This window comes from Typopeltis vanoorti, unplaced genomic scaffold (genome assembly GCF_054136105.1).
Source record: "Typopeltis vanoorti isolate ZY-2024b unplaced genomic scaffold, IOZ_Tvanoo_1.0 HiC_scaffold_117, whole genome shotgun sequence".
Classification (NCBI taxonomy): Eukaryota; Metazoa; Arthropoda; class Arachnida; order Uropygi; family Thelyphonidae; genus Typopeltis; species Typopeltis vanoorti.
This window is the reverse complement of record NW_028327925.1, coordinates 13,432-33,477: the sequence shown is the minus strand read 5'-3', so window position 1 is coordinate 33,477 and position 20,046 is coordinate 13,432. Positions and strand designations below refer to the sequence as shown.

Sequence of the window (20,046 nt, the reverse complement as noted above, 5' to 3'; positions counted from 1 at the left end):
TAACATCCCTTTCTATTTAATAAGATAATAAAACTGCTGAAAACCAAACTTATTGTACTTTATCAGTATGAAAATAATCAGGGAGAATCATCAAAATTGAATTGTCATAGCGATTGAACTGAGAACCATTTATGCGGGTTTCTACAGTTCATTAATTGTTGATTTTACTATGTTATTTTGTCACTAAAAATGCATCAGTTTAAATAAAATTGGGATGAATTATTTAATTTAGGTAAAGATCCCAAATAACACATTTTATTGCAGTCCATCCAGCTAGAGTTGTATGTATTGATGGACAGATAAAACATCTAATAAGTGCACTGGCATTGCAATATAAATATGCCTAAAATTGAAGAGGCAGGTGAAAAAAGTAATATAGATGAATACATAGATTATGATTAAGATATATTTATTATTTATTTATTGAGAATACATAGATATTCATATTAATGAAAGCTTTAAAAATTCTTCATAGGTAAAATCGATTTTGGGTTGCAGTAAAGATTATGTAAGATTTTGTTCTGCAGTTAAAGAATACAAAAACAAACGAGATGTGAGAAAATTTTCTCAAGAAATGGTTCAAATATTTGAACATGTGCCAGGTGGTGATAAAATACTAAAGAGTAGGTATTTTCCTTTAACCATTTCTTTTAATTATATTTAATGTCTATCAGATTAACAATAATAATCCATCTTATGATGCTTCACTTTATGTTCTGCTCATATGACAATTTTCAGTAATGACCAATTTATATGATGCTGCATACACTCACATGATGATTTTAGTGATATGACACCCCCTGTGAATCAGCTGCAGTTTTCATGAACTCTTTGTTTATGATGTTGTTGCTTACTGATCTCTCTGTATTTTGGTGTTTAGCTTGAATTATCATCATCGTTAGTGTTCTGTCTCTTGACAGGTCCAATGGTATACCTCAGCAGATTCTCTTCCTCCAATTTCCTCTGTCTCTTGCTTCCTCCTTCATTTCCTGATATCCTCTTGTGCCCATTATATCATCAAGCATCATTAGTCGTCTCCTTCCTCTTGGTCACTTTCCTTCAATTTTCCCTTCTATCATTCTTTGCAGTATGCTGTTGCCTCTTAATACATGTCCTACCAGTTATGCTTTCTTCTTCTTATAACCACATTTCAAATGCCTCCAACATTTTAACTTCTTTCTTCCCCAATTGTCCATGTTTCTGACCCATATAAAGTCATACTCCAAATATAACACTTAATAAGCCTTTTCTTTAGATTTTTATTCATTTCGTTAAGGAAAAAGTTGGTCGAAATACAATTTTATTAATATAGACCAGTATTTTACAATAAAAACATTTATTGTAAAATACTGGTCTAAGAATACAAAGCAAGAATACTAAGAGCCCACAACATCAGAGTGGTCCTCAAACCAACCACCAACATCAGACAAGTTTTAGGATCTCCAAAAGATAAAGTTCCGTTCTACAAATATCCAGGAGTATATTACATTCCCTGCTCCTGTGGTCTTGCCTACATCGGACAAACTTCACAAAGTTTAGAAATTAGACAAAAAGAACATGTTGGTGATGTAAACCACAACAGAAGCATCTCTTCCGGCATAGCACATCATTTCTGCACGTCTAACCACACGATAGATTGGCAAAACAGCTCCATGCCATATCTCGATGACGACTACAGACATCGTGTATTTAAGGAAGCCACAATAGTACTAATAACCGGCGGAAACTTCAACGGAAATCAGGGTGTAATTCTAAACAGTTCGTGGAAAAACTTGATCCTCTCTCTCTCAATCAATCTGAACTGCAGCTAGCCAGTAATCACATTACAAGTCTACAACAAACACGCATGTGTGATAATGAATAAGAATAATAAGTCATCTCTGTCACGCGAAACGTGTAACTATAGATACTAGTTTGGTTTACAACGTTTTTTATGTTCCTTTTAATTTGCATTTACTAACTTTCATATCTCCGTAACGCCTTGAAAAAACCAGACAGTTTGCTGGCGAAACTGGTAGGTTTGAATAAATGTTTTTATTGTAAAATACTGGCCTGTATTAATAAAATTGTATTTCTATTATAAAACGACCAAAAATGTATAATTTGAAAAAGTTGGTCCTTGTTGGGGATCTAAATAGTAGAGTAGGAAATGATTGTCAGACATACAAAAATATTTTGGAAAAATTTGGAGAAAAGAGCCAAGTTAATAACATTGGATTTCTATTGTCCTGAGCAGAAATCCAACATACCTGTTGGATTTTTGCTCAGGACATGGATTGGTTATTACTAATGTGATGTTCCAACAAAAAATGTGCACAAATTCACATGGAGAGAAGAGTCAAGGAATAAAAAAAAAGTCTCATTGACTGTGTTATTGTTTATAGAGATGTTAATACCTGTTGGATTTCTGCTCAGGACATGGATTGGTTATTACTAACACAATGTTCCAACATAAAAGTGTGCACAAACTCACATGGAGAGAAGAGGCTAGGAATTAAAAAAGTCTCATTGACTATGTTATTGTTTATAGAGATGTTTTCTCACTGGTGCAGGACACTAGAGTGTACAGAAGATTTGAAATTGGAAGTGATCACCATTTAGTCTTGAGTAGGATAAAATTGAATTTCATATTGAAAAGAAGAACATGTACGAAAGTTTTAAAGCAAATAAAAGTTGAACAGTTCTCAGATGTGAACTGTAGACTAAAATACACAAACATTATTCAAGAAAAATGTAAGAGTTTGAGAACAGGAATCAAACCTTGGAGATTCAGTGGCAAGCCCTGAAGAAAACATTGATTGATTCAGCGAGAGAGGCATGTGGTGAAGTTGTCTGCAAGGATAGAAAAATCAGAACTCCATGTTGGACACAGGATGTTAAAGAGGTAGTGAAGGAAAAGAAGAAAGCATATCAAAAGTTCCTGGCAAATAAATCAGCTTGTGCTCTTCGAGAATACAGAGACAAATGTAAGAAAGCTAAACAAAAGTCATGGGAAGACTTTGTAAGAACATAGAAAATAAATATCAAGAAGGTGGCAACATATTATGGAGGTTGTTGAAGCTCAGAAATAACAAAGCAAAGACAATGAAAATAGGCAGAAGAATTGAAAATATCAACTGCATTGTGAATGGAGAACCTACAAAACAAGTGAGACATTTCAGCTACTTAGGCACAGTTTATAGTGAAGATGGTAAATTAAATATGGAAATAGACAACAGAATCAACAAAGCTGGTGTGGTAGGCGGTCAACTGAACAAATTTATATGGAGAGAGAAATTAATCAAAACACTAAATTAGCTGTATACAAGACAGTGTTCAAACCAATTTCAACTTATGGATCTGAGAGCTGGGTCAGAAGTAAAACACTTGACCAAAGACTAGAGACCGCAGATATGAGAATCCCGAGAAAAATTTAGGGTCATGAGCAGATGACATCAACGGCAATATCATATAAAAATGTGGACATTAGGAAGGAACTTGACATTGTTAGCTTCCAGGAATGTGTTAGCTGAGCTAATCCCAATGCGGTATGGTCACTTAAACAGAATGGGCGAGGAAAGAATAGTAAAACAAACGTTCTCTGCCAGGTTGGCAGGAAGAAGACCCAGAGGAAGACCAAGATATAGGTGGATTGATACAGTAAAAAGTGCCTTGGAAGATAGAAATATAAGATCTGATAATGATCTTGACGGGTAACGATTGATTTGGAGGAAAATTGTAGATAGGAGGTAATGATATAAGATTTTCACTATCGTATCCTGTACACCCCTTGAGGATACATATCAGGAATTTGATCATGATGATAAGATATGCAAAAATGTGTCTTTAGACTCTAAGAGGATTCTTAAATATTAATGATGCTGCATATAGAAATAAATGCAGCAAAATGTTTATATTATCAAAGAATAATTGTTACCTTTCGTATTCAATTGCAACAGTCATATCTTCTATTCAAGTTATTGAACTTCCTTCCACCAGGGACTCTTCAATGAATTAGCTTGTATGATTTTTAAGTCCCCCCCCCCCCCAAAATCAAAAGTGTCAGACAATTTGAATAATATAATATACAAAGGAATATTGGATTCCTCCTACTGTCACAAAAGACTAATCAATCCTCCCCCTTCTCCTTCCCCAAAGCATCTTGTGATTCATGCATGGATTTTACTGACTTTTATGTTAATTTTGAGATATTTTTACATTGTTTTAAAACCGAATAAGAAACTCAAAGATCAGAATCAAAGAGTTTCATGCCGAATATAGTAACTATAAACGTATAGACAACTACTAGCGTAAGCTAAAGCACGTAGTTCAAGTACGTAATACAAACTAGGGCAACTCGTAGCAAAGGTGGAGAAAGTTCTGATCGTTATTCCTAGTATTTTCCGTAATGTAAAACCCATCTCCTAGGAGATATATGATGTTATACATTATGGTGGGAGGTCACTACCTAGACCAGTTTCGATCTTTATTGAGATCTCATCAGTGAGTAGCTAGACCAAAGTATAATACTTAGGGTATAGGGATAGCAATCAGAACTTTCTCCACCTTTGCTACAAGTTGCCCTAGTTTGTACTACATAGTTGAACTACGTGCTTTAGCTTACACTAGTAGTCGCCGATACGTTTATAGTTACTATATTCGGCATGAAATTCTTTGATTCCGATCTTTGAGTTTCTTATTTGGTTTTAAAACAATGTGGGATTTAATATCCCCTTAATTTAAATAATGTTTACATCACCGAAATGAAGCCTATTGCCTCTTTATTTTAAATAATATTTTTACATATTTCAAATTTTTGTATTTTTAAGCTTGATTTTCTGTTGTCCAAAAATTAGCATTGAGATTGTCTTTCTTGAAAACTTCAGTAATCACAGTTAAACTGACTTCCCTTCTTCCATTTGCAACAATAAAGCAGAAGGACAGGCTAAGGTGTTTCTACTAGCATTGGTCTTGCACAGATTGTCATCTCCCTATCAGAATACTTGATGATCCTCTCTATCTTCCCAACATACTTGATTTCTTCATGTGTGTGTGATATGTGCATATCAGTTTCCATCTTGGTAACTCATCTTGTTATGTTATTAATAATAGTTCACATATGTAGAAAAATTTAATTTATTAACTCATATATTTCTTCTTTGTTATGGAATCATTATCAGCAAGAGAAGAGAAAGAAGATCAGTTGATAATATTCAAAATGTGAGCTTAAGACACGAGTCACATAACATCTGTTTGCTTTCTCATGTCTTAATCACAGCTGAATAAACCTCATAATGCACTAGTAGAGTTCAAAAGGAAACAATGGTTAGCTGTTTTAATTCAAATACAAGGCTATATAACTCATTTATTATTATAAAAATAAAAATAAAAATAAAAATAATGAATATTATTATTATTATTATTTGACATCTCCAGGGAGTCCAAGGATGCATCGAGAGAGGGCACCTGATCTACAACTCTGTCTCCACTACTCTTAATCCACCAACTGACTGCAACTACACCAACTCCATCTACCACAGACCACCATCACTAGTATTTCCACGGATGATCAAATTTAAATTGACTGGAGTATAGAATCTTGGTTTGATTCTAAAAAACTTTGTATCTTGTATCAATGGTTTGATAAGCAAGGCCAGACTTATTGTATTCGGGGAGTTAGCAGGATGGAGGCCATTCTGCTAAAATTAGATTATTCACCAGTTATTATAGTGCAATGAAGGCATTAATATTACTGTAATTATTTATTAAATTTATTTACTAATATGATTAAACACCATAAATTTTATTTCTTTTTAAAACAGCAGAAGATTTTTTGAATGTTTTTTGATGAAAACATTTTTCATATAACTGTTCAATGTGATAATTTCCTTTCTAGTAATGTTTTATAAGGGTTCTGCAATAAAGAAATAGTTTTTGTTGTGAGATTCTGTAGTCTCAAAAAGTTAAAGAGACACTGGTCTCGGAGAGTAACATTGAGTTATTTGTGGAAGGTGGTAAGGAATTTAGCTGAAACATTATCTCTGCAGCTGATTTGATAGCAAATGATAATGGGTGTCAGCTCTATGCTAGACTGAGGACGTTGCAGGCAGAGTATTATTATTATATGTAGCAAGTTTCCCATTATATTAATGGGGAACTTGCTACAAGTTTTTAATGAAACTAAAGAACTTATAGTCATGGTGAACACATTTGAATTTTAAGTGCTGCATGGGTACAGTGGCTAAGTTGATCACATTGTATAGCTTTAATGTTGAAGAAAACATGAACTCGTTGAAATAAGGAAGTTATTTTTCTATTTTGCAATGTGTTGATGTCTTTCTTATGGAATTGTGTGTATGAGGATAGATAGAAGAAATTTGTCTTGGAGTTTGAGAAATAGACAAATAAGAGGTGATGTGGTAGAAACATACAAGTTTGTAGGGAATTTTCAAGTATTGATGCATGTGACATTTTGCAGGTCATGTCAGGTGGAGGGAAGAACTTTGGGTTCATGTGTAGAGGCTTAAGTGCTGTGAGGACATCATGTTGGAGGCTTAATGGATTTTTTACAACACTCAAAAAGAATTAAACTAGAATTTAATACTTCCTATATTTCGTCCTAGTCACTAGGACATCTACGGGGATTACAAAAACAATTAATGTAACATATACACAAATAACAAACAATACTAAGCCCAACCACGTGGGTGATACTAAAGTCCTATCTAGGTAGAGCGCCCTCTAAGGGCAGTAGTAGGTGGCCTGGAATGTAAGGTGGGAACTCTGGTGATGAGTGTTTCCCAAATCTTCGGAAGCTTAATGCAACCGTATTTATTGAGATTTGGTTAGTTTTTGAGAGCTGCTGCTGCTTCTAAAAAAAGTCTCTCTTTCTTGAATTTGCTGTGGTGGAGCATGGTGGTTTTCTTCCATGATACCCTGTGGGTGGTGTCCAAAACATGGTCAGCCAAGCCTGAATGGCCATAGTTGTGTTTGAAGATGTAAGACTTGTGTTCCTCTAGACGGATGAATGCTGATCTGCCTGTCTGTCCAAAGTACGCCAGCTTACAGGAACAGGGTACTTTGTAAACTCCAGGCAGAGAGAGAGGAGGGAGCTGATCTTTCGTAGAACGGATAAGGGTAGCAAGTTTGCGGTGGGCCTTATATGCTGTGTGTAGGTTGTACTGTTTTAGTATCTTGGCTATTTTTTCGGATGTGCCACGGATGTAGGGTATGGTGATGGCATTTTTAAAATCTTGTTGACAAGAAGGATGGGGAATGGGGGAGGAGTTGATTATTTTTTTGATACTGTGATCGCTGTAGCCATTGGAGAGGAAAGTGCTGTGTATGTGGTTAAGCTCAATAGTGAGGGCGGTTCCACTGGAACAAAGATTGTGGGCTCTCTTGGTAAGAGTTTTAACAATGCCATATTGTTGAGAGGGGTGGTGGGAGAGTTTGTGTATGTATCTGCCTGTGTGTGTGGGTTTTCTGTATACGGTGAAGGTAAGTGTATCATTAGGCAGGCGTGTGACTAAGGTGTCTAGGAAGGGTAAACAATTGTTCTTTTCCTTTTCCATAGTGAACTGGATTCTTGGATGTAGACTATTGAGATGACTGAGGAAGGAGTCTAACGTGTCTGGGCCATGAGGCCAAATAGAGAACACATCATCTACATATCTTAGCCAGATAGAAGGTTTGAGTGGGGCTGAGTCTATGGCTCATTTTTCGAAATCCTTCCATATAGAAATTGGCAAGGGGGGAGGACCCATGGCAGTTCCCCCTATCTGCTTGTAGATGTTGTTGTTCCAAGAGAAATACCCAGAGTTAATGGCAAAGGAAAAGAGATCTAAGATGTCAGAGGGAAAAACGTTTTCTAAGAGAGATAAGGTGTCAATTAAGGGAAATATTGGTAAACAAAGAGGAGATATCAAAGCTTACCAATATGTCTGTCTTATTCAAGGTTAAATTTTCTGTGAGGGCTTTAAAGTGGGTCGAGTTTTTTATATAGGAAGGGGCCCTTCCGGTGAGGGGGATCAGAGAGTTGGCCAGCTGTTTAGATAGTCTATAGCAAGGTGCATTGGTGGCATCTACTATAGGCCTGAGTGGGGAATTGGGTTTGTGGATTTTTGGTAAACAGTATATTTGGGGGGGGGGGGGTCAATCTTCATCATGTTATCTAAAAAAGCAAACTCAAAAACTTGTAATGACTATAGAATGATCAGTCTAATGATTCATGTTCTCAAAATGTTTCTGAAAATAATTCAAAAAAGAATGTACAGAAAATGTGAAGATACCATCAGAGATACCCAATTTGGCTTTAGAAATGGTTTGGGAACAAGAGAGGCTCTTTCTGTTCCTAAATCTTATTCCAAAAATGTAGTGACCAAAACAAGGAAGTATTCATTTGCTTCATTGACTTCCAGAAAGCATTTGACGAAGTCCAACATCCTAAAGTGATTGAATTATTAAAAAGAATTGGATTAGATGGTAAAGACATCAGATTATTGAAAACTTATGTTGGAACCAAAAGCATCTGTTCAAGTTGATGACATTATTACATACCCCATTAACATCAAACGAGGAGTAAGACAAAGATATGCGCTGTCACCTCTTCTTTTTAACATATATTCAGAAGCCATATTTTAAAAAATCTTAAATTTAAAAATCTATATGTAAAAAGAAGAGGGAACAGTAAACATCCTTGCTTTACTCCTCTTTTGGAGTAAAGCAAGGATTACTCCAAAAGAGGATTAAGAAAGATTAAGGAAGAGAATAAGAATAAAAGGAAGAGAGTAAGGGATTAATATAAATGGTGAAATCATCAATAACATCTGATATGCTGATGACACAACTCTCCTAGCTGACAATATTCATGATCTTCAAAATCTTCTGGAAGTAGTGAACGAAGAGAGTGAAAAAATGGGATTAAGTTTAAATATAAATATCACCAAAACTAAATTTATGGTTATAAACAAGAAATTAATTCTTAATTCAGCACTTTCTTTTAATGGGAAACAAATAGAAAGAGTGACAAAGTTTAAATATCTCGGATTCTGGTTAAATGAAGAATGCAATCCAGAAATGGAAATAAAGGTTAGAATTGAAATGGCAAGAAAATAATTTTCTCCTGATGAAATCAACACTGTAATACAACTTAAATTTGGAACTTAGAGTATGTATCGTCTGTACTGCTCTATGGTGCAGAAACTTGGACCCTGAAGACAACATCAATAAAAAAAAAACTTGAAGTCTCTGAGACGTGGTTATACAGACGAATGTTAAAAATCCCATGGACAGCAAAAATGTTCAATCAAGAAGTACTGGAACAAATGGGGAAATCACATTAACTTTTGGATACCATAAAAAAAGAAGGAAAACTGTGATCAAGATATGCAGTATCTTGGTCACCTACTTTGTAATGAAAAATATAAGATACTTCAATTGATTATAAAAGGGAAGATAAATGGAAGAAGAGGACAAGGAAGAATGAAGAAAATCTTGGCTGGCAGACATCAGACACTGGACTGGCATGAGCTCTGAGAGACTGTTCAGAGTGGCTGAGGCGAAAACCATGGCTCAAAATTTGCCATGGTTTTCGCCGACCTCCGATAGGAGATGACACTCGAAGAAGGAGTGGTTACCTTCTATACTTAGATAAAGTACATTTCTGAACTTATGTATCAGTTCCACACACAAGAGATAGAAGAATCTATAAGACATCAATGCTATGTGTGTAAAGTGTAGGTGGGATTTGGGAAAGAAGAAATATGTCTACTTTTATTTAGAAACTAGAGTAGTTTGGGAACTCTTCATGAGGAGAGCTGTTCAGCTAACAGAGGTAGATGGAATTAAAGAGGAATAAGAGAAGCATATTCATTGTGTTTTTGCAGTTGAACTGAAAGGGGAGGCTAGGCATCTGTTGCTACTGATGTTTTAACAGGCCTGGCAGAAAGCAGAGCAATTCTACATTGGGTGGTCATGTAAATACCCATAGAAAACAAAACATATCTGAATCAAACCATTTGTGAATTAGTTATTGAAGTGAATCATTGAGGGAAGATCACCCATCAGCCAGATTTTCCACGTTAGCATCAGGAATTTTTAGGTTTTTAGCACATTGCAAACATGCAGGCATGTGAACAGTAGTCTAATGATAGGCACATTTGGGATTTGTAAAAATTAGTAACTCGAGGGTGAAAGATAGTGTCTTAAGCAGGAAAAAATGCCTTTTTTGAATGCTGAGGAAGCTATTGATATGAGGGGGGGGGTGGTTAATTCTCTGGTGATCAGTGTATTATAGAAGATAAAAATAAGTTCAGGTTTTTTTTTTTTTTTTTTTTTATGAGAATGAAGGTAAGACTGTGTTTTGAAAGTATTGGAAATGACTGGGTTAGCCTTGCCCCAATGAAAATTGCCTTGAAGGTCAGTATTTTAAGTATTAGTTGCAGAAGATTTTCCAGTACCCCCCCCCCCCCACTCTTAACCACAAGGGATACATTCCCAGATCCCAGTGGATACCTGAAACAGCGAATAGTACTGAACCCATATATACTATGTTTTTTCCTATACATACCTATGATAAAGTTTAATTTATAAATTAGGCACAATAAGAGGTTAACACCAATAACTACTAATAAAATAGAACTTATAACAATATACTGTAAAAAAGTTATGTGAATAGAATCTTAGCAACCTCTCCATATGATTTTTTTTTCTTTTCTTATGAAGTTGAGAACTTTCACCTTTTAACTTAAGGAAAGCATTTATGGCATGTGCGAATTGCCGGCATCACTACTCTAGCACTTTGGGACCATTATAAGTAAAATAAGGATTACGTGAACATAATGGGTGGGTAGTCTATGCAATACAGTGTGGATACTGGACAAAGGGATGATTCACATTCTGGATGGGACAACATGAGATTTCATCATGCTACTCAGAATGGCGTGCAATTACAACTTATGTGAATTGTTTATTTCTGGAATTTTCCATTTAATATTTTAGGACTGGGGTTGACCACAGATAACTGAAACTGCTGAAAGCATACCCGTGTATTATAAGGGGAGACCGCTGTATATTCAGTGAGTAGAAGGAATGGGGTACTATCATCACCAAAACTGCAGATAGGATTATTGGTCAATGAGAGGTCATTAATGTACAGGAGAAAGAGGGTATGTGATAGAACAGAACCTTGAAAATACTTCTGCATTAGTTGTGAAGTTCATCGAGAGAGAGAGAGAGAGAGAGAGGAAGTTGGCTACCCAATTACAGAGGGTGAAAAGTAGACCAGAGGATGGCAGTTTACTGAGACATCCCTTATGCTAGACATAATCATATGCTCTGGAAATGTCAAGAACAACAGCACATTTCTTTACACCTTTCCATAACATTAGTCCAGTGGTGAATGATTTAGGCTAAGAGATCTGCTGTTGATCTAGAGTTGCAAAATCCATACTGATTATCATATTTTGCAGGTGGAAACTGAGGTGATGATGATTGTCGGCAATTTGAAATAGATATCTTTCTCCTCTTTTTTTTTTTTTGAACAGGCCAGATATATGCTTGCTTCCATGTATCGGGATACGTGCAAGCTGAGTGTTAAAGGCTTTAGAGATTATATAGGACAACAGGTAGTATTAGTTCTGGTCTTCAGCTTTTCAGCACTGTTGGAGAGTGGAAGACTTTTTGAGCTCTAATTTATTTAAGATCCTTCTGATATCTTATTGCCAAAAGATCACAGGAAGCATATGATTTCCAATTTTTGTATGGTACGAGGTGATTTGCATGAGTCATCTATGTGCAAGTTGCAAGGAATGAATAATGCCAGGGGGTCAGCTTTATTAGGTTCTGTGACAGTGATGCCATCTGGGTTAGAGATTGGTGAAAGTTCAGGTGAACAGAAGCTGAATTCGATGTCTTTTGAAAAAGACCAAAGGCATGACTTCCACTTGGAAATCACATTTGGATTTGTTAACGGTTGTTTTGCATTTTGTTTTGTGTTTCACTGTAACCTGGAGTTGTTTTAAGCAACCTATAATATGCTGGGGGTGCTTAAGGGTCAAAGCTGTATAACTGAGAGGAGACCTCCACATAGCCTTTAAAGGAATGCGGAGAACCGACCAGGGCTTCTGACCTAATGTCCAATCCTCACCTTCTCGTGGTGCACCCTGTTGGGTATCTACTTGGATACTGAACGGACGAGGATGGGCTGGCAATTTGGGATTTAGCCGACCAAATTGTATTCTTATTGGTTAAACCAAAATATAGAATGATGGTACAACATGACAAAATTTCATGCCGGCTGGGGCGTCGCCCGGTTAAACAAGGCCCCCGTTGTTTTCGCCAGGGAACCAGGGCGAACAGCGAAAAGTCAGCTACTGGAACAAATCTGAAAACAAACCCCAACTCAACATCACCAGAGTTAAAGATCGGTACTATCAACGTAAGAAGCCTGAATGGCAAAGAAATGGAGCTAGCTGAGGAATTAGATAAGTACCAGATCGACATAATAGGGGTGACTGAAACAAAAAAGACCAAAACTGGTGAGATCTTTCTGAGCAATAAATACAAAATGTTATATTCAGGCAATGACAATCAAGGAAAAGAAGGAGTAGCCATAGTATTCAACACAAAATACGAGGCTAATCTTCTTGAATGGCAGTCAGTCTCAAGTAGAGTAATGTGGGCAAATATGAGAATGGGGAACTGGACAATGAGACTTATTTGTGCCTATGGTCCCACAGAAGGTTCTACTAAGGTAGAAGTGGAGGAATTTTTTGAGGCTTTAGAAAAAGCAACTGACACAATGAAAAAGGAAAAGTTGGTCCTTGTTGGGGATCTAAATAGCAGAGTAGGAAATGATTGTGAGACATACAAAAATATTTTGGGAAAATTTGGAGAAAAGAGCAAAGCTAATAATAATGGCAAATACTTGTTGGATTTCTGCTCAGGACATGGACTGGTTATTACTAACACCATGTTCCAACATAAAAATGTGCACAAATTCACATGGAGAGAAGAGGCTAGGAATAAGAAAAGTCTCATTGACTATGTTATTGTTGATAGTGATGTTTTCTCCTTGGTACAGGACACCAGAGTGTACAGAGGATTTGAAATTGGAAGTGATCACTATTTAGTCTTGAGCAGGATAAAATTGAATTTCATATTGAAAAGAATAACATGTAAGAAACTTTTAAAGCGAATAAAAGTTGAGCAGCTCTCAGATGTGAACTGTAGACTAAAATACAGAAATATTATTGAAAAGAAAATGAAAGAGTTTGAGAACAGGAATCAAACCTTGGAGATTCAGTGGCAAACTCTGAAGGAAACATTGATTGATTCTGCCAGAGAGGCTTGTGGTGAGGTTGTGTGCAAGGATAAAAAAATCAGAACTCCCTGGTGGACACAGGAAGTTAAAGAGGCAGTGAAGGAAAAGAAGAAAGCATATCAAAAGTTCCTGGCAAATAAGTCAGCTTTTACTCTTACAGAATACAGAGACAAATGTAAGAAAGCTAAACAGTGTGTAAAACTTGCTAAACAAAAGTCATGGGAGGACTTTGGCAAGAATATAGAAAATAAATATCAAGAAGGTGGCAAAATATTCTGGAGGTTGTTGAAGAAGCTTAGGAATGGAGGAAAGAGTGCTGTAAAAGGAATTAGAGATGATAAAGGTGAAATGAAAACAGGAGAAAAAGATATCCTTGAAGTATGGAGTAATTACTTTGAAAAACTGCTAAATGAAACAAGCAGTGATGACAGCACAGTGATAAAAAACGCTGACCAGGTATGCAGTCAGGAATACATATCCATACTTGAAGTAGAAAAAGCCATCAAAGGCTTGAAATGTGGAAAGGCAGCAGGAGTAGATGATATTCGACCAGAAATGCTGAAGTATGGTGGTATAAGAGTCTTACAGTGGCTGCACTGCATAGTTCAGAAAGCCTGGACAGAGGGACGAATTCCCAATGATTGGAGTAGAGCTCTCATAGTACCCATATATAAAAAGGGAAATAAAACTGAATGTGAGAATTACAGAGGTATTTCCCTACTGAGTGTTCCTGGCAAGATCTATGCAAGTATACTTGAGAAACGGTTGAGAAGAATTGTGGAAGAAAAGCTTGGTGAAGAACAAGCTGGATTCAGGCCAAATAGAGGCTGTCAGGATCAGATCTTCACTTTACGACAAATAGTCGAGAAAGCATGGGAATATAACAAAGATCTGTATTTAAGTTTTGTCGATTTGGAAAAGGCATATGACAAGGTGCCAAGAGAGAAGCTATTCAATACGCTGCAGTTATATGGTGTCAATGGGGCATTATATCAAGCAATACTTAGTCTTTATTTGAGTTGTGAGTCAGCAGTTAGAATTGAAGGAAGTACAGGAAGATGGTTTAATGTTAAATCTGGTGTGAGACAAGGATGTACATTATCCCCTCTGTTATTCATTATCTATATGGATCACATTATGAAGGAATGTAGTATTAAACCTGATATCAAAATTGGAGATGTTAATGTCAGCTCTTTGCTTTATGTGGATGATGTTATACTTCTAAAAAATCCGCTACAAGTCTGCAAGATTCTCTGACTAAATTGAATAGCTGTTGTAATAGATATGGTATGAAGGTCAGCAATAAAAAGACAAAGACAATGAAAATAGGCAGAATCATTGAAAATGTCAACTGTGTTGTGAATGGAGAACCTGTGGAACAAGTAATACATTTCAGCTACTTAGGCACAATTTTTACTGAAGATGGTAAACTAAATATAGAAATAGACAACAGAATCAGCAAAGCTGGTATGGTGGGAAGTCAATTGAATAAATTCATATGGAATAAGAAAGAAATTAGTCTGAACACTAAATTAGCTGTATACAAGACAGTGTTCAAACCAATTTTAACTTATGGATCTGAGAGCTGGGTCAGAAGTAAAACACTTGACCAAAGACTAGAGACCGCAGATATGAGAGTCCTAAGAAAGATTAGAGGCGTGAACAGATGGCATCAATGGCAATATCATATTAAAAATGAGGATATTAGGAAAGAACTTGACATTGTCAGCATCCCGGAATGCGTTAGCAGAGCTAATCTCAGATGGTATGGTCACTTAAATAGAATGGGAGAGGAAAGATTAGCAAAACAAGTGTTTTCTGCCAGGTTGGCAGGAAAACGACCCAGAAGAAGACCAAGATATAGGTGGATTGATACGGTACAAAGTGCCTTACACGATAGAAATATAAGATCTGATAATGTTGGAGTCTTGACAAGTAACAGACTGATTTGGAGGAAAATTGTAGATAGGAAGTTAGTAATGATGTAATTTTTTCATGCAGTACTGTCATATCCTGTACACCCCTTGAGGGTACATGGCAGGAATTTGATGATGATGATGATGATGATAATATGCTGTTTTTGTCTCTTTATCTGTCTTGTTGCATCTTATTGAATTATGGCATGGAAAGTGGTCAGGAATTTTGGATGGAGTGAGGAATGTGGATCTTCATACTAGTGAGAATAATTTCTTTGTCTCTCAGAGCAGGTGAGATCAGAAGCATGGAAGCAGTAGTCTGACCAAGGAAAGAAAGAGTAGATAGAATTTCTGGAGGTCATCCCACTTATCACCATTTGTAGTGCCAAAGGACACAAAGTTGGAAATAGTAGGGGGGGGGGATATTGTGTGGGAGGGGCACAAGATTATAGTCTAAGTTATTTAGAGGAGAGTTTACCTTTAAACAAAGATCAAAAATATCAAGAGTCAAGATGGTTATCAGATATTCAGGTTAGCAGAGGCACAGTTTGCATCACTTCATTGTTTATGACAAATATTTCCACATTTCTACCTATTTGGTAAGTGGAATTGGAAAAGGGAAGGCAGTTGTAGAAGTTGTGGACACCTATGAAGATCTTCATTATTTGGGTAGTTGAATTGCAGAAAGTCATTGTTTTAAGATAAGAAGTTGAAGAGGTCAGAGTGGTTTTCAGAATTTGGAGAACAGTAAGTACAGCAGATGAACATTACTGAATGGGAGAAGGATACCTTAAGCCAGGGAAGATCAAAAGCAGAGGATTCTAAAGTTGTTCAATGTTGATTCTTACCAAGGGAAGAATTTTTGCTGCAGAAAGAATCATGCAGAGTGTAATTTGGTCAGTTAAGATGGACTGTGGTTGATGTGGCTACAATTATTTATAGTCTTATTTCTTTTGAAGAAGGAAAAAAATGTATTTACAGCACATCTAGTTTTCAGATAAGCCTGTGTAGCTCAGTGGAAGTGATATTTGCACCCACAGCACTAGGCCACCTGAAGAAAGACCTAAGTTCAATTGTAGTTGAAGACTAGAGAAACTTTTCTATGTCTTTCTTCAACCAGCTCCTGAGTTAGTTGATCTAGAAACTCAGGTTTCTGGGAGAAAAAAAAAATCTCAAGAAACTCTAAATTGACTGTAGAACCCACACTGTTTCAAACATTACAAATATAGTGTTAGGATTAGGGGCCATAAGATGGTCTCTAATCCTAAGGCCTGTAAATCATCTCTTTCTTCATTGGATGCCATTTATAATTAGTGATAGTCTTGAGTTGGCTACTGTTGGAGATTGAATCCCCCCCCCCCCTCCCCTCAGTCTCCAAAGGTTAGATATGACTAAAATTGCCTTGCCTACTCCCTAAAGGGTAATAAAAAGCATTAGCAAATTTTTTATTGTATTATTATTTTTTATATAGTTTTCCAGACAGTATAGTAATATCTTCTACTGTAGTGTAAATTGATCACATTTAAAAATAAGTTGCATACTTCTGTATGAAAAAAATACAGAAAGCAGTGTATACTTGAATTATTAAAATGATAATGTAATAATTTTATAAAGAAAAAAATCATAACTCTTGAAAAATTAAATTATTTGAAACAGGAACATAACAGATTTTTTTTTCCTCCTCAAAATGTAAACAGAATCTCATACATTATTGTAATATTTTGTGAAATGGGGAAAAAATGTTTAAAAAAAAAAGCAGCTGAGCTTATTTACTTTTAGTTGTCAAAATAATAATAATAATAATATCACATATAGGCAAGTATTTGATGGTAGGATGTGCAACCTCATATGTAAGCATCTGATATAGTTAATTCATTATTTAATTCTTCTTTTAAGAAATTTGGTTCCTAGAACCAATTGCTAGGACAAGAATTATGCCTATTTTTTTAATTATGCTTTTTTCCTACTATAATATTTTGTGTCATGATGATGATGCCCAGTATATGTAGAGTAGCAATTCAAACAGCTTTTGATAAAAAGTTAACATGAATAAAACAGTTACATTTCTAGTTAGTATATGACTCAACTTTTGCAGAAGTTCTCATATGGAGGTGACAGGGGCTTCCTCTCCTGCAAAACAAGTACACCCATCAGAGGATACATACAATTAACAGCCATATATATTGGCCTCATAATAACTTCAGCTGTAATGCCAATCATCTGCACCCCCCCCCCCCTCCTCCTCCAACACCCTAGCCACTAGTCAGTCTTGGGATGTTTGGTTTAGGAGTTTGTTTTCCTCCATCTGCACTGGTTTTTATCCTCAGGATCATAAAACTAGCCTTAAACACTTTTGTTGTTAAAATTAGAATAGGAATTGAGTGATTTATTGATCTTATACCATCGTAGACAGACTTATGTTCCTGTATGGACGACTGATGACGATGATAATTATTATTATTTTGTATATATATATATTTTATATATATTTATATACTTTATATATATATTTTTTCTCCAGCTGTTTCATTGGTGGTTTCTTCGGAGCAAAGGAATGAATTTATACAGTTATGGAAAAATGCCTTCTCTGAAATCATGTCTGATCAGAATGGAACTGGTAAGCATTTATTAAATTTGTTTTTATTACTTCTATGTATGATACTGAAACAGTCCTTTTAACAGAATTATGTTATTACTTTTACTTAAGCTAATTTGTTATATATATTTTACTTAAGCTATATTATTAGCTTAAGTAAAATATATATAACAAATTAGCTTCTTATAGTGAACTTTTTAGAAATGTGGGCTAGGATGTTTCAATACTTGTTTATAGTGAGTGAGTGAGTTCTGTTTACTGTATAAAATAATTAAAATCATGGCAAAAAAGAAAGAAAGATAGAAAAACAGAAAGAAATCCTTTGGTTGTGTTTTTAAACTTCTATTTATATTTGCTGATTCATTTCAGATAATCTCACAAAAGATCCTGAAGAAACAAAACAGACAACTTTGCCCGATCAGGTCAGTGACTCTCATCTTTCGAGAAAGACTAAAGTCCTCTTTATGGGCTATGGTAATGGTTGTTAATTTTAGTTCTTTGTATTGTTAATTCTCTGGATAGAAATAATTAAATTCTGAGATTTCTTATAGCTCTTTCAAAATAGGTCTTTTGAGATTTCTGATTTTATTAAACTCAGTTTTAAGAAAACAAACAAAAAACTTTAAAAGTTTTTTGTGAGATAGATTATGTTACAAGAACCAGTTTTTCCCTTCCCATAACTAACTTACTTAAGGAATAGGCATTTGCTTCTTGCTCCTGCACTGATTGATTTTTTAAGTTCATGGTGCCACTGCTTGCACATTCGTGTTTAGAACTTCTCACACAACTTGTATTTTGTTTAATTAACATGAAAAACAAGAAATAAGTAATACTATTTATTTAAGGCCATATATTTCAGCCTGAATATTACAGGCCATCATCACTGGCAACAATAGTTAATTATATAGTTAATGTAATTAACTTTTGCCATTGATGATGGGATGGTCTGTAATATTCAGGCTGAAATATATGGTCTTAAATAAGTGGTATTACATATCTTTTTATACACGCATAGAAATTAAAGAAAGTGTGCAAGAGAATAGAATCAAAGAAAAAACAAAAGAGGTGACAAGTGATTCCAGGATAGCAGTATATGGAGATTCTTTAGTTAATGTGAGAATCCATAAGGTCTGCTATTCAAGAGGGAGAATAAGTAGGATAATTCAGGCATTGGACATGGGGAAGAAATGAGCAAGAGAGTTAGCGGTGATTGTTGGGACAAATGATCTAAGTGGACATAAGGAGCATGTGAGGACGAATATTAGGAGGTTATTAAGAAGAGTGAGAGAAAACAGTGTAGTGGGAAAGATTGTCGGTGTGTTGCCTAGGTATGACAATGATGAGTTGCAACAGAGAGCCAAAATCATGAATGGTATACTAGCAGAATTGTGTGAGGAGAAGGGAGTACAGTTTGTGGATGTATGACATGTATTTGAGCGAAGAATGAATTCAGGCATGACGGGTTGCTGGATGGAAGCACAGTGTGTGATGCATTCAAGAGATCAGAACAAAGAGATTAAGGGGAAAATCAGGAGAGTGGTACTGAAGAGACAGAAGTGCTTTGCAGTGAAAACAGTAGTAGTAGTAGTAGTGAGAGATGAAGAGAGAACAGGAATGCAAGAGAAACAGGGAAATTGGGGGAGAACCCAGGTGAACAGGAAGGCATGGCATTGAGAATGGATGTTGAAAGCGGCACTGAATGTGTGTAAGAAGATGGAGTATATATTGCGATGTGGGTGGGGAAGTTGAGACTGAGTAGGTATATGTGGTAAGTGGTGATAAAGGTAATTATGCAGGTGTGGTGGAGAAATCACAACCAACAAGTGGCTTGGATAGGACTGGTTATAGACCTAAAAAATTACTGTGTTTGTTTATAAATGCTAGAAGTAATTGAAGGGAGATGAAATGGTTTCACTGATTGAGTTTATTCGCCCCAAAATCATTGGAATAAGTGAAGGTCTTTGTTCATGGTAGAATGAAGGTGATATTCTAACAGGAATAGAAATGGAAGGATACAGTATTTTTTGCGAGATAGAAAGGACAAGAAGGGGGGGGGTGCTGCTGATAGTGGGAATTATGTCCACATAAGGTGGACATGAAAGAGTGAAATAGTGGCAATGTGGTGTAATGTGGAGGTTGAAATGAAGACATATTTAACATGTTGCTATAAGCCTGGGAATGTGGAGGATGGTGATGAAGAAATGTATTAACAATTTGGATTAGTAAATAAA

General features: G+C 35.8%; 1 long non-coding RNA gene across 1 annotated transcript; it reads left to right on the top strand.

Moving 5' to 3' along the window:
* Positions 1-475: 475 nt before the first annotated feature.
* LOC150092230 (uncharacterized) lies at positions 476-18,237 on the top strand (the record flags this gene model as incomplete). The annotated part of the gene is made up of 3 exons (XR_016550602.1): positions 476-623; positions 17,741-17,836; positions 18,185-18,237. It is a non-coding gene; the product is annotated as an uncharacterized LOC150092230 (long non-coding RNA).
* Between the last annotated feature and the right edge of the window lie 1,809 nt (positions 18,238-20,046).